We start from the raw sequence: 22037 nt of genomic DNA on the forward strand, positions 1-22037 counted from the left end.
AAATGCTGCAAACCAATAACTATGTAAATTTTACAAACTTCCGTGAGAATTGGCTCACATTTGTATGTATAAAGTACAGCTGCGTGAACTGCTTTATGTAGAAATATTTGCAACATTTTTAATGTGCTATTTCTTTAATTTGACTTTTATATACAATATATGATTTTGAATTATTTTAGTGTTACATTGGTATTCCTGAACATGAGATAACATTTAGCTGAACATAAAAATGGAATGGACATTTAATTCTGGATCAGGCGGCAGTGAACAGAGAAAAATTTGGATTATGATACACTTTTAAAAGGTCACATAAGGTAATGTATAACCTGTGACTGATGACCACACCCCTGGTCATTTTAAAGGTCAGTTTCCACCTGATTTACAACTGATTCATCAGGTCACATGACTTGTTACCCATAATTAACAAAGTAACAGTAGAAGGAAAATCTTTCAAAATGTGTTGATTTGGAAAACAAAAATTGGTGATTCCTCTAAGGGGTCTGCAGGAAAAAAATCTGAAGAAAGCAAAAATAAACAAAATAATCGTTTGAGATATAAGCCCATTTACACATTCAAAGGTGTACAAGAATCTTATCGATACAAAAATATGAATGTATGCCATGTTCTGCACACATTTGATGAAGCGTCATGCTTCCTCACTGTGGCTGTACCATGAATTGCAGCCGCTGCACCTGCCTATGCACAGCTGACAGCCTCAGTTTGCAAGTCATCGGGGAGCGTTTTATACCTCATGCTAAGTTTACATTATGCATGGCAGCTGATCTGGCATCAATGATACCAATGGACTTTCCTCACCAGTAAACTGAGGCTACAAATATACAATTGCTTTACAAATATACGATAAATATAATCAATTGTAAATATCCAGTACGATATACTGTAAGTAATTATGTATAATTACTTTTGGGACTGTATATGTTGAGCTGATCTTATGCGTATTCAAGGTGCAAAACTCTGACATGGCCTGATGCATGTATGCACTGTGAGGGAACTGACTGAGCATGACAAAGAAACAATGAAATCCCTTATGTTACTTACTCTCCAGGACAGAAAGCGAGAGGCTGAGAAGGTAAAAATAAAGAAATTACCAAAATATGTACATCAAGTATGCAGAATCCAAATTAATTCAGAAGTCTTCCTGCTTGGTTGCAGATGTCATTCTCCTGTTTCTCTCCGTCATCTTGCTCAGTTCAAGACACACAACTGTCAATAGGTGAGATGGATGAAAGGTTCAGAACCAATGTACGCACCGATTAATACACACTATGTAGTAGCACATCCTTGGATATCATGTTGTGTTTTACACATTTTTATTGTAATGGCATGGGCAAGTGTTATCCACAGTGACATACAACACTTATAAGTTTATGGTGTAAAAATACTTGGCTAGTATAGGATGGTAGTACTACATATTCAAATAACGACAAATTAATGTTATAAATGACATTAAAAATGAAAAATTCGCTTCATTTAAAGCTGAGAAGTTACACAAAAAATACATAGAATAGACCATATAGTAAGTATATACTGTGGAGTACTCATACGGATTCGCTCAAGCCACACAAACAATACATAAAAATGACATTTTTAATGTCATTAATCATTAATGACATTAAAATGTCATTTAAAAAACAATTTTTAATTTTAAATGTCAGTTTCTAGGGATTTCAGTTTAATTTGTGCTGAAAAAAAGCACGCTCTTTACAGCTTATAGTTCTTTGCAAACTACAGAGTTCGACACTGGAGAATTTTTTAAAATGTAAATTTCCAGTGGCAATGTTAGTACAGTGTTTCAGAACAACGTTCGCCTTCTGATTGGTCACTTTTCTTACCTCACCATGCGGACAGTGTTTTTATTGGTTCTAAAAACCACCTCGCGCTGCCCTGTCTTTTTTTTCTCAACTATACATGCGCAATGTGGCCTCCTTCAGCCACAGACAGAAAAAGGAGAGCGACGATGTAATCGGTTGAGCGGTCACTTATAACTACCTCTTATTTTCAAATAATAATGGCCACTGAAAATGTCTAATATTAACATTTTAAAAGTATTTACAGAATATTTATTGTTAGTTATTCATTTAACTGATGCTTGTCTTCAAAACGACTACAGAGTGTTAACCTACGTACGTATCATTCATTGTTTACCCACCCAGTGAGTTAAGTACTACAATTTTAGCCTACGTACCTCAAACGTGCTACAGCATTAGCTGGTATCCAAACCAGTTTTTCTAGTGCAAGGGGGTTCTATTTATTATGCAACCTGTTGCCCCAGTTACTCTTAAAAATAAATATTATCCACATTTCTTTTCAGACAGCATAGTCTGTTGCTAGCTGTTTAAACATACATGTTCATGTACTGGCTTGTAAATATTTTTATGCATGATAATAAAACTAACATATTTTATAATATCTGGAACAAAATTCTCTCACTTATCTGAATTACTGAAACTTGCACCAAGGCTTATCTGACATCCTACCAACTAGACCATAAGCTCCACCTTACTCTGTAAATAGTATGATAATGCTGGTGATAAATGCTGAGGTACATGTATAATAATTAAAAAAAATCACTATATGACAAAATGTAATATAAAAACAACCAAAGCAGCGCTAAAGTAAAACAACTGTAAATAAATGTATAAGTCACTGACCGTATCTGGAGGGCATGGCCCGTAGTCACTCTGGTGATTTGGAAGGAGAATGGTGCAGAAAATAAGGAGGGAGCTCATTAAAAGGATCATCAGAGTCTTTGGCAAGAGATTGAATCATCTTTGAATCTTCAGCATCACACTCGGACTCTGATTCTGATTTGTAGACCACTACAGAAACACTTATGTTTTGGAGTCCGAAGTGGAAGGCTCAGGGGTACCAGAATGCGCAGTATCAGAGCTGGCTTCACTTAATTTCCTTATTTTTTTTGTGCTCTCTTTCCTAGCGTTTTCTTCCTCTACTTTCCGCTCTCTTTTTCCAGATTGAAAATAACGTAGCATAGATGACTGCTGTAAGTGCTGCAGTTTTTTTTCATATAACACATGGTAGGGGTTGAGCGTTTGTTTTATTAACTTTCGTATGTGAATGCTTCTTTCGATATCGTCGTCATAATTAGCTATTTTGTCATTAAGTTGCTTTTCAAGGTTAAATATTTCTCGCAGCATTTCCACATCGATTTCCTTAACTTCTGTGACTTCTTCCAGTTCTTCTTTATCCTCTTCAGATTTTCGTGCCTTCTCCAACTCAACCAGCTCTTCAGTTCTCAGCTCTTCATTGTGTGAGGTCAGGACTTCTGCAACATCCTCCTCATCCACATCCTTGAATCCTGCCTCTTCTGCCAATTTCACAATCTCTTTTTGGATCTTGCTTTGAAGTTCTTCGGGTTTTAAACCTGGGAGACCGCGAGAGTGACTCGGACAAAGTTTTGACCACACTGCATTCATGGTTTCAGGTTTAATGCGATCCCAGGCTTCTGCAATGAAACGAAGAGCAACCTTGATGTTGAAATCCTTCCAAACATCTAATAATGATTTGCCGCTCTCAGATTCACTGACAAGATGCCTCATGAGATTCTCAAGATAGTACGCCTTGAATGTCGCTATTATGCCTTGGTCCATTGGCTGCAGCAGAGAAGTCGTCCTTTGAGGCAGAAATACGACTTCAACGTTGTCTGCATAATGAATAGTTCCAGCAGGATGTCCTGGGGCATTGTCAATGACAAGGAGAGCCTTGTTAGGCAAATTGTTCTCTCTGCAGTATTTCTCGACAAATGGTGAAAAATAAGACCTAATATAGTCCATAAACACATCTTGGGTAACCCAGGCTTTACGATTAGATCTCCAAATTACAGGAAGGGCTGATTTGAGCATTCCTCTCATTGCCCTGGGGTTCTCTGAGTGGTAGACTAAGAGGGGTTTCAGCTTTATGTCCCCATTCAGATTACCACCGAGAAGCAATGTTAGCCTGTCTTTGGAAGGTTTGGGACCCGGCACCCTCTTCTCCCGCTGTGATATGAAGGTCCTAGAAGGCATTCGTTTCCAAAACAGGCCAGTCTCATCCATGTTGAACACCTGCCTGGCATCATAACCACCTTCCAAAAGTTGGTCCGGGAAAATGGTCACTGATTCAGCATCGGCAGAAGGTGTTTCACCCGACAACCTAAGAGTATGAAGGAAGACCCTCTGACGAAACCGATCAAACCATCCCCTACTGGCTGCAAATTCAACCTCTTTCACTGTCTCATCCCCCTCTTCCAGCATCTTCTTCTTCAAGCCCTCAAACAATGACAGAGCCTTTTCCTGAATCTGCATTGTCGACAACGGAATGCAATTCAAATTTTGGTCCTCGATCCACTGCAGAAGCAGCAGTTCCATCCTCTCAAGTATGGCATGCCGAGAACGGGACACCTTCGACAATTTGTCACCGCCAAGCAGAGTTTCTGCACTTCTCTTTATCTTTTCTTTGTTTTGAAAAATCGTATAAATAGTAGAGCCAGCTAAACCTGTACTTGCAATAATATCTTTCTGCTTCTCGCCACGTTCAATGCGATTAATGATTTCTAACTTGTATTTTAATGTTATATTTTTTCTTTTCATTTTTTCCTTCTCTGCCTTTGCAGCCTTTCCAAAGGCCTTTTGCACTTTCTTTTCAGCCTTTTTAGGAGCCATTTTGACAGTTTGACTCAAAAACTTAAATGAGATAAAGAAATAAAAGCCCTTCACACAGCACAGAGACAATAAACCACATGGACACTGGCGTCATTACTAACAAAAGCTTGAAATGAGATAATATTCATTTCATTAAGGTGTTAACTGTGCTACCAGCCATCGTTTCCAAGGTTATGTAGAGGCTAATACACCAGATTTAGCCAGAAAAAAAGCCAAACTGGCACCGCTGAGGGACAAAAATCGTTTGTTTGAGACACCAAGTGTGAACCTCTGTCACAAAATGTCTGATACAAGCCGTTGCACAAAATAAAACGCCTGCTGTGTAAAGAACATGACCGCGTAACCTGAGAGAACGGCGTTATAGAGGAGAAAATCCCGTTGTACAAAAAAAGGTGTATATTTTCACACGCCGTTGTAGCGGTGTTTCGTTGTGCGAGAAGCCGTAAGACAAAGACGAGGAAACCACCAGCGGCTCTCCTCGCGCCGAGGTCAGCGAGTCGATTTCCGACAGCATCGATAACAGGGATTAGCGCGCTCCCCTCCGAGAGCCTTCGTCTCGCGGCTCGCATCCAGCGCGTGACGCGCGTCGCATCACGCACCGCGCACCGCGCACAGAGCCCATGCTGCGGGGCCGACGCTCGCGCGCTTCGCCGACAATATGGACTTCAACGTGAAGAAGCTGGCCTCGGATGCGGGGGTGTTCTTCACCCGGGCCGTGCAGGTACCCGGGTTTCTTTTATGTAATTTGGAATAACAGTTTCGCGGGGTGGGGGGGAGGCGTGATGGCTGTTTCTTCTGGTTCCCAACGATGACTGTGTCCGCTTCAGCACACCGATGATCATGATGGCCAGTCAGGGTAACCCACGCGGGCTGGCTTCGCGGGTGGCCCCAATCTGCACTCTCACTGCGCGTCTCCGACCGACCTCGGTGTAACCTGATCGCGGTTGGACGGATAAACGCCCAGCATCTATTATTTACCCGCAGCCAGGGAACCGAAAGTCGGGATTTTCATACACGAACCCCTCTGCACCCCGTGCTCCTCTGCCTGCGCTGTTACTCAGTGTTTTTAAATATATAATATATAACATACTGCAAACTCTACCATCACCCGACATTAGTCATTCTAAGAGACGTGGGTGGTGTTATTCAACGAACTTGGGCTATTAGGCCCGATTGTCTTCAAAAGATCCGCACGACGGCACGTTCCCAATTTAAACATTTTTTGCGCAAAATAGTTTTTTTTGTTTTTCAGAAAGCATGCTCTAAATTTGTTTTATTATTATTATGTAATACTAAATAGTAGTAGTAGTAAACATTTAAGAAATTGGTTTTCCTATTTAAATGGGGATGCTGCCATTGTACCTTTGAGGGAGGTACTTCTGGGAGCTTCTGAAGGTGTCGGTCAGCGTATACCTGGGTGTTGCTTTGTTCCATCTCTTGGCTGGGAGGCAAAAAAGGATTAGACACTTTTCCAAAACAAAAGCATGATGTATTTTTGAAGGGGAAATTTTACGCCTCACTACAGTGCAATGGATGTGTTTGTTTATAAAAATTATTATTATTGTTGTTATGTATTGGTCTAGCTGACACCTTTTCCCAAGGCAAACTAAATTGTATATCCCTTTGTATAGCTGTTTTTTTAATTAAAAAAGCTGGAGTACTTTAGGGTAAGTATCTCTAATTGAAGGGGCAGCACTGAGGGGGGCGTGAACGGTCTCTGTCACCTCAGATGGCCTCCTTCACCTTCTGGAAAGTGGGAACCATGAGTTTCCGGAAGGACAGATCCATCATCTACTTCCATTAATACGAAATCAGCTGACGCCACAATGTCTGAAGACCTCAAGATGTTCTCGTGGAGATTTTGTGCTGCGCCAGTTCAAAATATCGTTTCTGTGGCTGGTAATCTGTACGTAGAGTATGCCAAGTTCTCAGGTGTAACTTTTTGAATGCAAATGAGGTGGGGTTTGCTAAGAAGTGAAGTGTGGGTCACTCTGTGGTGCTTTTGTACAGCTGTAGGTGACTGCTGAGTGTACACTGCTTTTAATTTGTAGGGTTGATCACTATAAGTGGTTTGTGACCTCACTGTCTCTCTCGCTTTTACCTGAATAACTGCTTTTAGCAAATTGATTTGCTTTAGGTAAAGTTGTCCACTATAATAAAAATTCATTTATGTAATAGTTCTTCTGTTGTTCTGTGCAAAATTAATTTTATTTTTGTGATAAAGTTTAGTAAAAAAAAAAAAACTTTCATAAAATCATGATAAACATAGTTGATGTAGTTTAATATTTTTTAACTGCAATCTGTAGTATATTAAAACTTTTTCAAAATTACTGAAAAATAATTCTTTCTCTGCACAAACTCCCATTTAGTAGAGATTGTTGTTTGATTTGTCCCATAAACATGTGCAGCATTCCACATATTTTCTCTGATCACTTAAACTTCAGCTGGGACAGCTGGTTTCATAGTGGTTAGAGCTGCTAGCTTTGCACCCAAAGGTTGTAGGTTCAAATTTTGCTTCCAGCTGTACGATGCTTGAGCAAGGACTTACCCTATATTACTTGAGTAAAATTACCCAGCTGTATGAATGGATAAACAATTGTAGGTGCCTTAATGCTGCAAGTCACTTTGGAGAAAAGCATCAGTTAAATAAGTTAATGTAAATTCAAGAACCACAGGCAGAAGTTGTTAATACTGTGGGATGCTCTTTACTGCAGTCTACCAACTGGCAATGTTTAAAAAAAGGAATTGGAAAATGTTTGTTTCCTTCAGAATTTATATCTTGACTGCAGGTAATGCAAGGAACTTGTGCACATTTGTGGTTGCTTTGTTTTTTTTTTTTGGTCACCATCAAGGGTCTTCCACTGAGTTTTGCTCTCATCCTTTTAATACTGTGTGGAGCTGCATAAAAATAGGATAGGCCAGTGCTGCCTGAGCCAAACAGTCTGGCACTTATTAATCTTTAAAAACTTCTAGTGGCCTAACGGATGCAAAGGAACTTACATAATTTAAAGTGACAGTAGCCCAAGAGTTATTTTTCCCGCTCATCTGTTGTTGGCTTCTATCTGTCCTCTGGGGTAAGCTGTCTGTTGGTCCTTTCCTGTTTTATAGAAGGATATGCATAAAGATGTTTCAGGGGCTTTCCTTGTTAATTAGCTAATTATCATAGAAACCTACAATATGTTCTACCGCTGAAGCAGCCAATCGTTAAATAGGCGTCGACACTCTGCCCCTTTTCATACTACAATGAATCTGTTTTTATTCAGCAATCCCGTGCCATCGATAGCTGTTGTACTTTTCATATCAATTTACATTACATCTAAATTTTATTAATTTCCAAGGTGACTTACTGTGTTAGGTGTGCACAGTAATCTACTTATAATAATTTACCTCTTTATACAGCTGGGTATCAGTTAAGGGTAGATACCTTGCTTAAGTGTGCCACAATAGGTGTGGGATTCAGACCCAGCTCCTTTCATTGTAAGACGACAGTGCTAACTGCTCTGCCACCTGCTGCCCTGAATGTTCATATTTACAAATTGAAATGCAAAGAGAGCAGTGTGATGTGTCATATCTCTGGACATGAGGACAAACCCACTCAAAGCAATGCTTTCCGAGGGGGGGGAGTCTTGTGACACAGAAAGGGAACTGCAGTCGGGCTGATAACACACGGTGACACAACGTATTTATGGAATGTGGGAGTTTAGCTGCACATGCGGAGGAACCTTTAACAGGGTGTTCAGTGTGGAGAGTTAGTCACCTTCCCCTGGGGCCGCCCATTGCTTAACCCCACCCTCTGCAACATAAGGCCAAAGATGCCACGATGTTAAGAAAATCGTTACTATGAGGGGAAGGGCATTTCATTACATTACTTCATTTAGCTGATAATTTTACTCAAACTGACTTATGAGTTCTCAAAGGTTTGTATCCCACTGGAGCAATGCATGCTGGGTACTGCAACCATGATGGTGTGGGATCCAAACCAGCAAATGTGAGGTTATACGTCAGTGTCCTTAACTGCTGCGCTCCCTTTGGCCACATGTTTTATGTGTTAGCCGATCAGTGTGGTTGGGTGTTCACCTTTGCACCACCTGGAGTAAAGAAAAGTGCATTTCACAACAAAAAGTCGTAAATGCAGATATGATGTTCTCTAAGCACAGTCAGTCTGTCCAATACCAGTTTTTCCCAGCACACATTAAATGAGTAGCTGCTAATAGCATTGATAGAAAATAAAGGCAACCAACAGGATGTGATATAAGTTTATGGAGCTATCAGGAGAGAAGCAGGTCTGAAAGAGATGCGTTTTAAGATCGTTCTTCAATGAAAGGGATGCAGTAGCTCAAAGCCAAAACTGAAAACTGACAGACTTGATTTTTGTACCTCCTGTCTGGGATGTACGGAGTGATTTAAGACTGACTGCTGCCTGTTTGTCTCTGGGGAGCACCCCATGAGTTGGACCAATCATTGACCATTGGAAGGAAGCATGTTAAAAGCACTTTGGTGTAGGTGAGCACAGCTGCCTGTGGTCAGCCGCTTGATGCTCAGAAAGGGATGATTGTATACGGGTGGGTTCGCTTTTGCTGCCACCCACAGATAGAGCAACGGTCTCTAGTTTCCTGAGCCTCTATGAGTGTTGGGCATTTGCGGCCCACTGAACAGATGCAGAGCACAGCCAGCTTAAGCGGAGCTGATCCGTTCTGGGTGGGGCACATGTAGCACACCTGCTGCCCAGCTATTGAACAACCCCCCTCTGCGTCATCAGGGTTACAGCCCTAGTCCTCCATCTGTGCATGCAGCATTATAGCCATTGTCATCATGGGCTCTTGTGCATTTTCTTCTCACCCACCAGCTTCACGTCCTACTGAATGGTACCTTATATTCAGGGATGTTTATGTCATCCTTGACAACTGGAGCAGAATAGTTTACCCGAACATCACATATACTTGTCTAGGTAGTAGTCCGGGTCTTCAGTGTTCATTGTATTACAGTACGCATTAGGTGGCTTTAGATATTTCAGATGAAGATGTCAGGTGGTGCTTTTGTGATGCTGATCAACCTACGGTGATTTCAGGTATGAGACTGGGATCATCACTCAGTGTCTGACCCGAGTGAGTAAATTAAGTAAGGATTAAAACCACTGAACAAAAAAAAAAAAAAAGTATATTCGCCATACTTGATCCTGTGGAATGCGATTTATCTATATTGTGTGCTCATTTTGTTTCTTTCCTTCCCTCCTCCTCCTCCTCTCTTGTGGTCGTGCTGCCAGGAGTCGTGCTGTGGCTGTGGAGGCGGTGTGGGGAGGGACTGTTAGCCAATCACAAATCTGCCGATGATGATGGGAACAGTGATGTATGGGCTGCACTACGATTTGCAGAGCTAATGGAGGGTGAGAAAAAGCCCATTTGATGTACCCCCCCCATGAAGATTCGCACAAAAGGATGTTAAAAGCGACTTTGAAAATAGGCACCTGTAGTAATTTCACAGAGATGCAGCAATTTTGGCCATGTCCTCTGACTTGTCTACTGCAGAATACAGGTTTAGCTATTTTATCAGTAAATGTGGAAACATTACTGTTGTTAGGTTGACTCTATATACAAGGTGATTTTGAAATATCAGGATAAGTATAACACATTAGAATACATTACAGTGCTATAATACTGAAGTATATAAAAGGCAATCTGTCAAATGTATAGGTTAATGTAGGGTTAATTTCTTCCCCCAGTAGTGTAAAATTGTGGTGCACAGCAGTAAAAATCTCCAGTAACAACAGCCACTACGTGGCATTATGGTTAAAGCCATCACCTTGCAACTGAAGGGCCCTAGTTCGAATCATGCCTTCTGTGGTAGTCAGGTTTAACAGGATAATGTAACAGTTACCCAGCTGTACATATATATGGGTAAATCAGTGCAAAGTAGTTTAGTGTACAAACCTGATGTTGTAAGTTGCCCTGGACAAAGGTAAATAAATATAAGTAACTTGGCTTTGGTAGCTTAAATTGACCAACCTTGAGGCTGAGAGGGAGTGAAGCCAAGAGTCTGGCAGTACATCAGTCCATGTGTCCACATGTATGTGACAATTAAGCTGTCATTTGCTACTTATCAGGCCCGTGGCTTGCCGGTATCTGCTGCTTGGTGCTTTCAAGCCAAAGTGATGTGAACGTGCTGATCAAGCAGAGCACCAATGCTTCCGTGTGCGTAGGATTTCGTGGAAGCATGATGAGTTGGCCCTTAGCCTTCTTCTATGGCCTCTCCTCCTCTTGGAGACAGTTTAGATGTTGTTCTTTATGATCAGTTTTTCTGAGAGCTCTAGAACCCATATGACCATATGAAAGGTCTTGTGCTCATTAAATGGGCCCTGAAAGAACACATGCTAAACTTGAAAGCCTAGGGTCAGCCTAGGTCATAGATCATTTGATGTTTTCACTGACCTCTTGCTGAGTTCTATTTGTTGTCTTCTTAAAGCCTCTTGTTATATCTTTTTTTACGTCTTCCCCTTTTCTTTCTGGCTCCTGAACTTAATCTCGAGAGGACATTTTAAATTTTACACATCAGAGCAACATAAGGCAACTAATGGAGTTCCAGAGGCCCAGTAGTTGTTGCCTTGGGGATCAGTCCCAAATACTGCAGAATTATTTAATGTGTCAAAGGGGACAGTCTCAAAAATAATACCATGTGTCAAACGGACGAACTAAATCGACAAACAGAAGCAGTGGACGCTTCACATAGCTGCTAAATGCCGCAAAAGTACAGCCTCCAAAATGAGACCTCCAAACTGAATTGGCATTTGTAATCCACTCTCACACAATGTGGATGCCTTTGACACTAGCGAGTACAATATTAAGCTGTATCATCAAAGTTTTATTACAGAATGATCTCATGGACTACTCTTCAGTTCTGCTTCTTATGAAATATGGAATACAAAAGCAGTTCATGAAAACTTGTTACGTGTTTGTTTTGTATAGATAAGCAAGAGAATGGAAGCAGGACAAATGTTGAACACCATGAATTTATTAGCAAAACTTTGAACATCTAACAAAGATACAGTCAAGCCATCTCTTTTTCACCGTCTTCCTTGACTCCTCCCTTTTCCTTGGCTGTGGCATCCTGGTACAGCTGGTACTCGGACACCAGGTCGTTCGTGTTACCCTCAGCCTCAGTGCACTTCATCTCATCAATGCCCTCGCCTGCGTACAAGTGGATTAAGGCCTTGCAACGCAACATGGCTGTGAACTGCTCAGGAATGCACTTCAACAGCTCCTGGATGGCCGTGCTGTTGCCGATGGAGGAGGACATCTTTAGGCAACAAGAGGAGTGTCGCAGAAAGCGTTTTCATTTTGTTGGGGATCCACTCCACAAAGTAGATGCTGTTCATGTTCTGTACGTTCAACCTTTGCTCGTCCATCTCCTTCATGGACATTGGACCACGGAAGATGGCGGCCACAGTCAGGTAGCAACTATATGGTGGGTTGCAGGCTGCCATCATGTTCTTGGTATTTAACATCTGCTGAGGGAGCTCAGGTACTGTAAGGGCACGGTACTGCTGGCTCCCCTTACTGATGAGGTGTGCAGACCCAGGTATGAAGAAATGTAGACGAGGGAAGGGAGCCATGTTTACTGCCAGCTTGCGCAGATCTGCGTCCACTTGGCTAGGAAACCTAAGGCAGGTGGTGACCCCGCTCATCGCAGTTAACACTAGGTGCTTAAGGTCACCGTAGGTGGGTGTGGTGAGTTTAATTGTGTGGATGCAGATGTCATACAGGTCCTCATTGTCAATGTAGTAGGTCTCATCTGTGTTTTCCTCCATGATGCATGAACCGCATAGCATTGTAGTGTTCAACGACTGTGTCTCTCACTTTGGGACAAGGTACCACACTGAACATGTTCATGATGCAGTTGGGATACTCTTTGTGGATGTTACTGATGAGCAGGGTGCCTATGTCAGAGCCCACCTAGGAAGTGTGTAAGCTGGAAGCCCTGCAAGCAGTCATAGTTCTCTGCCTGCTTCCTCACCACGTCCAACACGGAGTCCACCAGCTCGGTATCCTCCGTATAGTGGCCCTTCTCCCAGTTATTGTCAGCTCCACTCTGAGCTGTGGTGAAACGAAAGCAGTATGTTGACCTTGAGATGGATCACAGAGAGGCAGGACTTCAGTTTACACGTGACAGACTCAAAGCAGCATAGCACAAATATGTAAAATAAGTGAATCTCACCAAAGATGAAGTTGTTTGGCCAGAAGACATTTCCAAACATGGTCTGCCATGCTCCAGGTCCACAAGAACAGCTCTTGGGACATATTTACCACCTGCACGGAAACGCAAACCTTTATTTTCCAGCAGTACATCAGACATCACACAAATCCCCGGGTATCACAGTGTACGTGTGTGTCATGGAGGAGTGAGGAATCCTCAGCTTACCTGTGGCTTCATTGTAATAGATATTTGTCCTCTCCAGCTGCAGGTCACTGTCTCCATGGTAGGTGCCGGTGGGATCAATTCTGTGCTCATTGCTGATCACCCAGAACTGAAACAGCACAAGACCCATGAGCATCATGAAGGGGTGTGGTATATGGGAGGATAATATGGCATGCAATTGCCATGCCAACTCAAAACAAACTGCAAACATGAAAACACCTCAGAAATTAAACTTTGATTGTTTTAATCATCCCTTTTCAGTTTCAAATAAGTTGTAATAAAAAAACATTGCTTACTCATGCTTGTAGTCATAAAGTTATATTAGTTAATCAGCTAGGTAAAGACATAAAAGTTGATGTTGTCCTCAATAATTATTTTGCAAAATCTCTGTTGCTGTAACTTTGCTACTGAGGTTAAACTCAAAACTTTTTTTGTTGATCACCCAGTCATCCATGAACCATAGCACAAGTCTTATTTTCACAGTGACCGCCTTGGAAATGAACACTCTCCCTTAGGGCAGTCTGGTGGCATAGCGAGGAGCACTGCTGTCTCACAATGCCTAGGTGGTATGAGAGGACATGGGCTTGATCCCGCTCAGTCTGTATGGAGTTTCCATGTTCTCCGTGTGTCTGCTTGGGTTTCCTCTGGGTGCTCTGGTTTCCTCCCATAGTCAAAGACATCCTGTTCAGCTTCACCCATAGTGTGTGAGTGACACAGAGAGAGTGTGTTCCACTGATGTATGGATGAGTGATCCATTGTAAGTAGTGTATCTAGCAGTTTAAGGTCACCTTGGTGAATAAGGTGTGTGGGCTGATGATACTACATAGACTTCATTGGAAGTTGCTTGAAAGAAAAGCGTCTGCTAAATAAATAAATATAAATTAAAATATACCTTATGTCTGAAGTCCCTGAGTTACTCTGGGTTTCATCATGGTGACCCACAGAATACATTGTCTCTACTAAATTAAAGGACAATACTTTTATACACTCCCGCCTTCTGAGATTGTCGGTTGATCATTGTCAGTCAGTCATTCTGTCTGAAATCTTTAAATGTAATTGAAAAAATGTACTGGAGGTTCTGTAACCAGGTGTTTTGGTATTATTTGCTGTTGTCATAACAGCGCTCTTAACTAAGATACTTGGCCATTCATACACAATGCATGTTGTTTTTGTTTTCCTCATACTTAAGAAAGAAGATGAACACTTGTAGACTAGCAGTTGGTGGTCACTCTCATTGGGGTGTTACTGGGGTTTACAAACCAGCATTATGTTTATTGCAAACGGAGTGCATCAAGAACATTGCCTTTATTCATTTACTCAGCACTTTTCTCCAAAGCAATGTAAATCTCCAAGGACAATGTAAAAAAATCCATCACACAAACAGAAGGAGAAATCTAGATGCAGACAGATCTTTTGTTAAATTTTAGGTGTAGGCATTAATGTTTGTTAGATTTTCTTGGTTACGTTGTTGCTTGGATACTGGTTACTAAGGATCCCAGAATGGGTTATTGACAACAAATTATTATGAAAACAGTTATATCTGCTATCCCAGCCAGCAGATATTAATGTCATGTTGTTGTAAAGTGCTTTGAATCAGTGTTGACTCTTTGCCTCCCCAAGAGTGGATAGTCTTCAGAATGTCCTATTCTCTACTTATGTTCTTAGTGTTGAAGGGGTGCGTCCAGAGTTCTTCAGTCTAGTTGCTTGTTGTCTAACTTTTCCAATCATTCATGTCTTTTTGAGAGAATCTGACCTTCTCATGATGTGTCCGAAGTGTGGTAGCCTCAGTCTCATCACTTGTGCTTCCAGTTATAGTAGGGTCTGATTTGATCCAAGATCCATGTTTGTTTTGGTTGTCCATGTTGTCCTTAAAAATGTCCTGCACAGCTGTTGAAAGGCTTCGTATCCATACAACATTATAGAAAATACCATTCATTGAGCATTTGTATTCTTCCATCTTGTGGACACATCTGAGATCTTTTTCCTCATATTTCTCTGCAGCTCTGCATATGGCTAGTCTTTGGTGTGTCTTCATTTTTGGATGTGTTTTTCCAGAATATTGATTGCGGTAGACAGGAGAGTCATGTTTTTCAGTGACTTTTAGGGGCATGGTATTTCCCTCTGAATGACAGTGTTGTGATATTTTGCTTTGTTCCTAGTTCACACCGAAGAAAAGTTGGGCCAGGCAGAGAAGACTGAGCTGGATGCCCACTTGGAGAACCTGCTCGCTCGAGCTGACTTGCACCAAAAACTGGACCGAAAAGATCTACCGGCAGACTGAGATCCTTCTTCAACCCAACCCAAGTAAGACCTTTCTGTAGGGGTCAGAGGTCACAGGGACATTTCTTCATTTTTGAATCACTGGCTGGTTTGACAACAATGTTTTTAACTGCTTAGCTGTAGCTTTTGTTCAGAAAGACTTTTCTATATCTAAATACACTATATGGCCAAAAGTATGTGGACACCCCTCCTAATTGAGTTCAGGTGTTTCAGTCGCGCCCATTATTAACAGGTGCACAAAATCCAGCACATAGCCATGCAATCTCCATTGACAAAGATTGGCAGTAGAATAGCATGTTCTAAAGAGCTCAGCAACTTTAAATGTGTTACTGTCAATGGATGCCAACTTTGCCACAAGTTAGTACATTAAATTTCTGCTCTGATAGATCTGCCCCGAATTGACTTTAAGTGCTATTATTGTGGAGTAGAAGCATCTAGGAGCAAGCTCAGCCACAAAATGGTAGGCCATGGACACTTACAGAGCGGGGATGCCGAGTGCTGTAGCACGTAAAAAACGGCTATCCTCTGTGTCATCACTCACTGCGGAGTACCTCTAGAAGCAACATCAGCACAAGAACTGTGTGTCAAGAGCTTTGTAAATGAATTTCCATGGCCAAGCACCTGCACACAAGCCTAAGATCACTATGCGCAATGCCAAGCATCTGCTGGAGTGGTCTAAAGAACACTGAGATTGGACTCTGGAGCAGTGGAGATGTGTTCTCTGGAGTGGTGAATCATGCTTCACTATCTGGCAGTCTGATGGATGAAACTGAGTTTGGTGGATGCCAGGAGAATGCAACCAACCCGAATGCATAGTGCCTACTGTAAAGTTTGGTAGAGGAGGATAATGCTGTGGGGCTATTTTCAGGGTTTGGGCTAGGCCCTTTAGTTCAAGTAAGGATACTGTTAATGCTACAGCAAATGAAGTCATTTTAGACAATTACGTGCTTCTGGCTTTGTGGCAACAGTTTGGGGAAGACCCTTCTATTCCAGCATGATTGTGCCGTGCCCCTTTGTACAAAACCAGGTCCATAAAGACATGGTTTAATGAGTTTGGTGTGGAGGAACTCAAGTGGCCTGCACATAGCTGTGACCTCAACTTTATTGACCACCTTTGGGATGAATTGAAACACCGATTGCAAGCCAGGTTTTCTCTTCCAACATCAGTACGTGAGCTCAGAAATCCTCTTTTGGCTGAATTGGCACAAATTCCCACAAACACACTCCAAAATCTTTGGGAAAACATTTCTAGAAAAGTGGAAGCTGTTATAGCTGCAAAGGGCAGCCAACTCCATATTAATACCCATGGTTTTGGAACGGGATGTCCAAAAAGCTTGTATAGGTATGATGTTTAGGTGTCCACGTACATTTGGACATATACTGTATTATGCTTAACATATCCATATTAAGCACCTTATTGAAGGATGCAACAACAGGACCCACTTGAATCTGCAGACTTCGGGTCCAGCCCCTTAGCTGCTAAGCCCACCCCTTGCTCTGCAGAGTGTAATGATCAGGTCACTTGTCCCATCCATGATGTTCTGTGGTTTCTTTTGTCTTGTTCTTTGGCGTGTATATTATACTATACTGAGCTGTATTTTTCTTTCTTTGTTCAGGGATTTTTTCAAGACTGGTTTGACTTGCATATTTTATTTGTTTTGGCAATTTAACAGATGCTACTTCTGTAGAAATTTTAGTGTTTGCTAGCTTATTGCTGTCTCTTTTGAGGAATATTAGATGTAGGAATGAATGGAACTTGTCCACACATTTACCAGACAAGAAGGGGAGTCCTGTTCATTTTAGAGGATTGTCATGGAGTATGTTAGTGTGCTACTACTCCCATCATCTACACTGTGCTTAGTGTAGAATGATTCAAGTGTGTGGGAGCAGGGGGCTCTAACCTATTACTTTCTGATCCCTCCCCATGCTACAGTTGACCACACTGGTAAGTCTGCCGCTCCTCTCCTGGCACCTCTTGGTGCCAAGACTGTCTTCCTCCCCATCGTTTCAGGCCTCTGCAGAGTGGTAGTGGGAACATGTGTCAAGCTGGTCCCGTGACTGCGGGGAGGTTTTGAAAGAGTAGGAACTCCACGGCGCACAGGAAGGTCGTTTACTCTGAAGTTGTAGCTCTGTGAAAATATTAATATACGGAGAACAGACAAAAGCATACAATTTAGAGAGCAACATCACATTGCGTGCTAAAGGGCTATTTAACTAATTACTGATAGGCTGTTTACTAGTGATACAAATTGTACACTGGCTCATTTTATGAACACAGTGGGTTTTGGATGAGTTTAGTCACAGTCTATAAAAGATTAATAATGTCTATCTCTGAATTTATCTATTAGTTTGGTTTTGTAAAAAACGGATGTAGCTATAATAAAATATAATATTTTTTCCTTTTTTTAACTGGAAAACTACTAAAAATGCTAATACTAAAATATATATTTTATTTTAATTTTTTTCATTTACTTTGTTACACTAAAACAAAGAAATAAGTAAATTTAAATGTATGCTGTTTCCTATTCTGTGCTAATGTTGACTGCTCTATTTATAAAAAAAGAAAAAAAAAGTGTAAACTTTGTCATCTTGTTATCGATCACCATGAAGGGAGTTCAGTAAAAAATGTCACGTGCCTTTTATGTTTGGGTACCATTTACTGCCATGTGTTGGCTTGATGGGTAAACACAGGTGGCGTTTGCTCCTATCCAAAGAGAAATTTTAGAAGATGCATGAGAAGAAAAAAAACAATTAACACATTTTTTAATTTACTTATTTTATCAAAAATCTGTTACTTGATCGTTCATAACATGAGGAGCCAGTGTACTTTTTTTCTCTGGACCGGACTGCCGGAAAGTGAGGTAAACTGCAGAAATTTACTGGAGAGCCCATTGTGACCAGGACATATCAGGGAAACACTTGTTAAATTTGGTGTTTCTTTACAGAAAAACTTTTGTTCATTGAATTTCCTGATTGGCTCTCGTGTCACATCCCATCGCTGTCACTGAACTAGTTCGCAAATAGTTGCTCCAGAGAGCTGTCAGGTTCTCTGTATATTTACAAGCCAGTGGCAGATGGCAGGCATGCCCCCAAGTACCAGCTGACACCTGTTTCTGCTGGCATCAGGAGCTTTTGATAACCTCCCCACTTTGCCCTTTTTAGCTTGTAGTTATCAAAGAGCCTCTGTCCCCCACCCTCATGAGTGCCACACATTGACATGGGGGGCTTTTGGTGAACAAGTGATTCTACCCCTTGCATCATTTTAATAAGCTGTACCATTAGTGGAATCATAACTTATGGTTTTATTGTCACTCCACATGATGATCACCACAGGACTTCACTCCTTTCGTTTGTGATGTCATCACCTGGGAATTTACTCTTGCCCATTGTGATGCCATCCTTTATCCTTATGTACTGCCAAGGGGACTTTTCAGCTTCCTTCCTTGATGCTGTCACCTTGTACCATGCTCTTTCTTTTCACATCTCCATTCTGGGCTTCGCTGCTTCTGTTCATGGCGGCATGTTCCAGGCCACAGCAAAGGAAAACACTGTGCTGCATTGATCATGTGTAGTTAATATTTACATGTATGTGTTTGGCAAACACTTCTGCAAAGTGAATTACAGCTCAGAATAAATGAAAGTGCATCAACAACAGAAGTTTGGATAGACATGATTATTGAAGCACAACTTTTTTTGCTATTTAGTGATAGTGCACATCAGTTACCTACTGAAGTGATGTTTGAACAGAAAAATAGGTGAATAAAAAATAGCAGGTGGTGAAGGTCTAACATTCAAAGGTTTGAGAAGCTTGGTAAGGAAGTGGGTCTTAAAGAGATGGGTTGTGACACCCTTGTTGAATGCAGGGAGTGATTCAGCAGCTCTGAGGTACAGGGGGAGCTCATCATATCAGGATCAAGACTAAGCAAAATCCATGTCACACCACATAAACTTAAGAGGAGCTATTAGCAGACTGCAATTTTGTTTCCAAGAATCCAGAGCACAGGCCATACTGTCACGAGCTGTGACATGCTGGCACATGACTCTGCTTTCAGCAGCATCATGGGTTCTGTTTGGGTTGTATGTTGTATGTCTTTCTCAGAAAAGGAAATAAGAAGCCTGATAAAAAGAATAGTCTGTAACTTTAAATTCACAGCTGCCACAGTGTCAAATCAACTTCAGCCATCTCTGATAAAATTAGAAATAATTAATACACACACACATTGACTAAAACTGCTATTCTCAAGCGGGGTCATGGTGAACCGGAGCCTAACCGGCAACACAGGGCGCAGGGCTGGAGGGGAAGGGGACACACCCAAGACGGGACACCAGTCCATCGCAAGGCACCCCAAGGGGGACTGAACCCCAGACTCACTGGAGAGCAAGACTTGGTCAAACCCACTGTGCCACCACACCCCCTCGTTATAATAATTAAATTTTTCAACTAAACTTTGTCTCGTGTTATTTGAACAGCTTGCCGTTTCTTTCACATTTTTGGATTTTCTTTGAAAAAAAGAATATACAGCACTTTGAAAGAATTTTTTGTACAAAATAATCTAAACAGATCAAAACTTGACCACCAGACTGATGTAGAGTATCCTGGATGAAGCAATAAGTCACTGTGGTTAACATGTTGATGTTGACATGTGGCTGACTTATCCTAAACCAGATAGTCTCCTCGTCTGTGTCCCCCACCCCAGGTGCCCGTATTGAGGAGTTTTTCTATGAGAAGCTTGACAAGAAGATCCCATCCAGGATTACCAATGGGGAGCTTCTGGGACAGTACATGCAGGATGCGGCCAATGACTTTGGCGCGGCAACCCCATATGGTGAGTTACAGGAGGGGGCTTGGAATTGTCCAAGATGCAAAAATAACACTATTGTAATCGTATGTCTGCTACATTAGGATAGTTTTTAGCAGACCCGTTTCTCCAAGGCAACATACAACAACAGATGATAAGCTTTAACACACACAAGATTTTTAAAGCACATCTTCTTTACCTGATACCGCCATGTTTCTAGTTTAGATCCCTGAAGCAGCTGCCTATAGAAGTGACATTCAAACAGCAAATACATAAATAATCATAGCAGATTGTCTTGGACTCATTTATGTAAGTGTCAGAAGAAAAATGAAGAGAGAAATGGCTTTGAAAGTGATGGGTGTGATATCCATCTTGAATTCTTGGAGTGATTCAGCAACTCTGAGGGACAGAGGGACTTTATTCAAGGAGTTGGGCAACTTTTCCAGGGACTGCAAAACATAGCTAAAGTGATGATGATACCCTACAGCCAAACCTTGTTCTCAGTGAAAGGGAAAAGAAATAAATTGAATAAGCCATGCCTTTACTGTCAGAATGAATCAATTTTCATCGTTCCGGGACAGCCTTCCATCCACCACCAGTGAATCACAGCACGTCCATGTCTCCTCAGTGGGTCTCATGGGTCAGTAGTGCTATGATGGAGTCTCCCTTTCTTTTTAGCCTTCATGGCTTTCTGCAGAGTTGTGATGCTTCTGCTCCGTTCTTCACGCATGACATTTGTAGAAAGTAACTGAGGCCGTCTGATCGGCCTTGTGCAATGTACAACAAATGTATGCAAATTAGCACTGTCTGGTAATCACATGGCTTGTGCTTTCCCATAATTAGCATGTTCATGGAATGTTCTTACAAGTCTTTAAACCTGCCAGCTTTCAACAAGTCAGCAGTGTCCCTTTCCACATCTATCTTTCATTTTTACACTATAGGAAGCACGCTGATGAAGGTGGGCGAGTACCAGAGGAAGCTGGGCGAGACTGAACGGGAGTTCATGCAGACATCAGCTATCAGCTTCCTCACCCCACTGCGCAACTTCTTGGAAGGCGACTGGCGGACTATCTCGGTGAGTCACGGGAGTGTAATGGGAAGACAGGATCAAAGTTTTAGGGGGCTTGGGGGCTTTCCGAGTTGTGATCAGAGTGGAGTTATTTAGGCACTGGTGACATAGTTTGGTAAGGGCACAACTGTTGGGGATATGTTTCTGAAGATATTTCATTTCAAGACTTGAAGGGCATGGAAGTTTTGCAAAATGCTTCCTCCACAATGGGTTTAGGAGGGGAGCAGGTGACAAAATACTTAGTACAAGAGCACCTGCCTTATGATTGAAGGATGTGGGTTGTAATCTCCATTCTTTCTGTAGTAACCTTGATCAAGGTTCTTACCCTGAACTGATACAGTAAAAATTACCCAGCTGTATAAATGTCACTGTCTTAGTAAGTAGCTCAATGTACAAACCTAGCATCGAAAGTAACATTGGAGGAAAAGCATCAGGTAAGTAATGGCTTATAATAATTCCTAGCAGACCGTTGTCTTTTATTTGTTTTGCATTTATTTGGTTAGTTTAACTGATAGCATCTCAGTTTATTTGGACAGCAGATTTAATTTATGAATGAATTCTTTATATTATTATTATTATTATTATTATTATAATATTGGGTAACTGGGAAGTGTTTCATCCCTGCAGAGAGAGAGACGTCTTCTTGAGAACCGCCGACTGGACCTGGATGTCTGTAAAGCGCGTCTGAAGAAGGCCAAGGTGGCAGAGGCCAAGGCCTCGGTGAGCCTCCATTCCTCTTGGTCCCTTTTGTCCTTCCTCCTCTACACACTCTTGCTCTTTCTCCCTCGTTCATCTCCAGTT

General features: G+C 41.6%; 1 long non-coding RNA gene and 2 pseudogenes across 1 annotated transcript; 1 reads left to right on the forward strand and 2 right to left on the reverse strand.

The window, feature by feature from the left end:
* Positions 1 to 241: 241 nt before the first annotated feature.
* Positions 242 to 2823, reverse strand: LOC114910753 (uncharacterized). Its single transcript, XR_003797771.1, has 3 exons — positions 2673 to 2823; positions 1110 to 1224; positions 242 to 515 (listed from the first exon to the last, which is right to left on the reverse strand). It is a non-coding gene; the product is annotated as an uncharacterized LOC114910753 (long non-coding RNA).
* Positions 2824 to 5286: 2463 nt separating this feature from the next.
* The window catches only part of LOC114910727 (endophilin-B2-like), a 43318-nt pseudogene continuing 26567 nt past the window's right edge, over positions 5287 to 22037 (forward strand).
* On the reverse strand, positions 11721 to 13227 carry LOC114910688 (tubulin beta-4B chain-like; annotated as a pseudogene).

Source organism: Scleropages formosus, chromosome 6, assembly GCF_900964775.1.
Source record: "Scleropages formosus chromosome 6, fSclFor1.1, whole genome shotgun sequence".
Lineage (NCBI taxonomy): Eukaryota > Metazoa > Chordata > Actinopteri > Osteoglossiformes > Osteoglossidae > Scleropages > Scleropages formosus.